Genomic DNA, 3,763 nt, shown 5'->3' with positions numbered 1-3,763 from the left:
AATTCAACATGAGAGCGGAAAGTCCAAGAGACTATGTTGATATTTTACTGTCCTGGCAACATTTACCAAATGTTACCATTTATGATTTTGCCAGAGGTCTGGCAACACATGGGAATCTGAGGGACCCGTTGGTGTTGCCATTTGCTCCACATGAGGGAAGACTACTTAGCCCTACAGAAGAAAACATTTCTTTAGCCAAAGAGGGCAAGGTCAAGGTTAATCTTCCCTGGTTAACAGAGCCGCGAAATCCCCCTGATATCAATGGGCATCCTACAACAGGGAGTTCAGAGCATTATGTGCTATATGATAAACTGCATGAAACGAATGCGAAAGATCCCAAGGATTTTTTAAGAAGAACTGCTCTGGTGTCAGAACTGGCTGGGAAGGTAGTAGATACCCAAGTAGTAAAACAATTCTTTTCTCAAATGGAGAAAAACAACTACTTTCTCAACATGATGGCACCCAGCTCTCAGATCTTTCTAATTCGTAATATAGTCCACCATCACAACACCCAGCTTAACAGATCAAGGCTGGAGAAAATACAGAAGTCAATGGGAACCAGACAAACCTTCATGAACAAGAATGGGCAACTTATTATAGGTAACATGTCTGTGTTTGTAACATACTTTTTTGCATGAGCATGTGTACTATGATTTTTTTATTATTTTTTTCCTTTTAGGTCTATCTCAAGATATCTCAAACGCTGACAATATTAAGGTTCTGCAAAAAGATGAGGCTATTACTAAACTGCAGAATGTGAGTGCTAGCTCCAGGTGCTGGCAACATCCATTGAGCACAGAACTACAGGAAAAGGTATCAAGTCAAGCCAGCTTTATTATTGTACAAAATTTCAGAACAGCTTTAATGAAAATTATACTGTTATGTCTCATAATTTTACACTGAGCAGTTTAACGGCTGAGACATAGAATTATATACAGTATGTTAATTATATAAATTATCAACCAATTGAGATTTAACAATAAAAATGAAAGGCCTATAGAAGATAGAATTGTAGTTAATATGAAAAATGTTGTTTTTATGCGTTTTCATTTTTAGGTTTCACGTGTACTGGATGAGGCCATGGATCCTAAGGAACATACCCGTGAAGACTTCTTGACATTAGGACTACAGAATTATGTAGAGGCTATGGTAAGACAATGGAGTAAAATGCACTCATGTGTTAGATGTGCAATTTGCATTATCATGGATTAATTTTTTGTGCCTCTTATGCAGATTCTGAATTCCTGTCTAAGGGTTATTGTACAAATTGGGTCCATAAGGGTACTGTAGTATTTACTACCAATGCACTACATATCAACAGTATAATATGTAAATTACAAAACAAACAAAAACATTGTGTAAATACTGTAAAATCAACTTTGTGTTACAGAACATTGACATCTGGGTGACCAGCAGTTACATTTCAGTGACCTGGTTACCACCGCTCTCTGCAAACCCATTGGACCATTTTTCTGTATGTTTTTTTTTTTTCTGTGTATATAATTTTTTGTGTCTTTTAAAGATTTATAACACTTTGTGTGTGGATAAATTATTCTTTAAAGGTGGACATTTGCAACAAAGATGACATTTTACTTCCATCTTGGAAACCAGGCCTTTTAACTTGGGAACAAGGCCATTGGATGATTGCTGTAAGTTAATATTTCAAATGAGACCATACTTATGCTTTTAGTGCAAAGAGTTCATGAACTGTATCTGTTTTAGTCCCGGTATGCCATTTCTTGGGATTTCTCAAAAGCAGGGGTGCAGGCTAACAGGTTAAATTTATAATTTAAAGTCATATTTTTATGTGAACAAAAGTTTTTTTTTTTTTTTAACAATTTTTTCAATCCATTTAAAGTTGTCTTATTGAAAAGTTTGTTGCACAATAGTAGGTAGAAGTGTTCTTGGACATTTTTCAGATTATGAAGCCAAAGCAAAGACAACTGTTCTTTCTTGACTCGCTCTGTGGCTCTGGTTTAAGTGATGCCCGATACATTCAATTATACAGGTCCTTCAAATGTTCACAACAGCAGTGTGGTAGTTCTGTTTGAAACCATGCTGCTTGTTTGTTTTTGTTCCACTTATAACTTAAGCAATTAATTATTGTTACTATATTTTACTAAGGTGAACATGAAACTGAATTCCAACTTATTGTACTTTTTGATGCGAGTTAAACTTGTGTGTGTGTATATATCTATAACATCTATGTGAATATAATATCTATTCTGCTAATATCCATTCTGTACATGTGCAGTTGTGCACTGATCAGTCTCGCACAGCAAGAAAAGTACAACTGGGTCGATTTGGATTTCATGTTGACGTCAAATTGTATGGTAGTTCAGTTTTAGACCATACATGTTTTTTTTTGTTTTTTTATTTATTTAAGTTTACTGTTTGTTCATTCAAATTGTTCCAACCCAACTGTTCAAAATTAATTTCCATGCTTGCAAGTAAGCGTTGTTGCAAAATTCCTCTTAGTTCCATTAATCCAGCCAGGTAACAGCACACACTGCCTTGCTAGCACTGGTATTTCCTTAAAGAACAATATTTTTGCTCATCCTTAATCATTGGTCATATACCTGTCTTATACCATTGGTCGTATACCAATTAATAATTTATGGTGTGTTTGATTTCATTACTAGGACAATGCAAGACAAAGGCTGTCAAATAACTGTGGAGTGTTTGTCTTGATGGCAAGTACAGAATATGTAAATGAGGAACATTGAGGTGTAATCAATTGCTGTTACCCATTTAACTTTTTTTTGTGTTTCTTTGCATATTATAGTATGCACTGTATGTTGTTCTGGGACAGAAGTTTGACTTCACTGAAGTAAGTATTTTTTATAGCTATATGCATTTTAATATAATTTAAAATTATACTAATTCATTATTTTATGTACACAGCAAAACATGAAGAACATAAGAAAATGGTGGTGTGCCATCTTGCTTGAAAATTTCTCCTTAGAGTAAGTGTGAACAAATTTGCTGTACTTTTAGCATGTGGTGTTTTTAAGAAACCCTTAAAGAAGTGAAGAAATCTTGTTCACTCTGTAAACTGTTTTGGAAGTCATGGAATGGAATGATTTAGTGACTCGCTCATAACACTATTTCGGGAAAAAATATATTCTGCAGACCCTTTGAGTGAAAAGGAGTAGCAAAGTGTTTCAGTGATGATAAAAATCAGCCGGTGTAAACACTACTTGCTCTATCAAACTCCTTTAATATCTGTTCTTAATACTATTAGGGGTTGGCAAGATTCTGAAATGTTGTTGTATTCATTGGTGAATAAGGTTTTTTTGTATTTACAAAAGTCTTTACTGTAATTTGTGATCAATGTAATTCATCTTTGCATTCAATTAATTTTGAATTTGTTCTATTGCTTTGTTTTTGTTGCATGACAATCAAATTGTGGAAGACATGGGAGAAAGAGAAAACGAGCTGTTGTAGCTGGTATTGTCAACTTTTTATATTTTGCTGATATTTTTTTTGTCAAACTAAAAAATTAATGGATCATTTTATCACTTTTTTTTAATTCTAATCCTCTTTCAGAAGAAGAATGCTCTGCAATCGCTGAAACCTGTGGGAAGAAAAAAACTGAACTTGCATATGAAAGTAAGAACTTTGATATGAAACAAAATACATACACTATGCTGGGTTTCAAATTATGTAACTCTAATATTGGTCAGCTAATTTTAAATTGCTTCATTTTAGCAGACCAAACCCCAGTTGTGCCCTCTGTTTTTAGCAAGGTATGCATAATCAA

General features: G+C 34.1%; 1 long non-coding RNA gene across 1 annotated transcript; it reads left to right on the top strand.

Annotated features, from left to right (window-relative positions):
• Nucleotides 1-438: 438 nt before the first annotated feature.
• On the top strand, nt 439-1,096 carry LOC307157083. Its single transcript, XR_013820853.1, has 3 exons — nt 439-600; nt 680-813; nt 1,057-1,096. It is a non-coding gene; the product is annotated as an uncharacterized lncRNA (long non-coding RNA).
• Nucleotides 1,097-3,763: the final 2,667 nt, after the last annotated feature.

This window comes from Squalius cephalus (genome assembly GCF_949319135.1).
Source record: "Squalius cephalus genome assembly, chromosome: 4".
Lineage (NCBI taxonomy): Eukaryota > Metazoa > Chordata > Actinopteri > Cypriniformes > Leuciscidae > Squalius > Squalius cephalus.
This window is presented reverse-complemented; position numbering and strand designations above follow the sequence as displayed.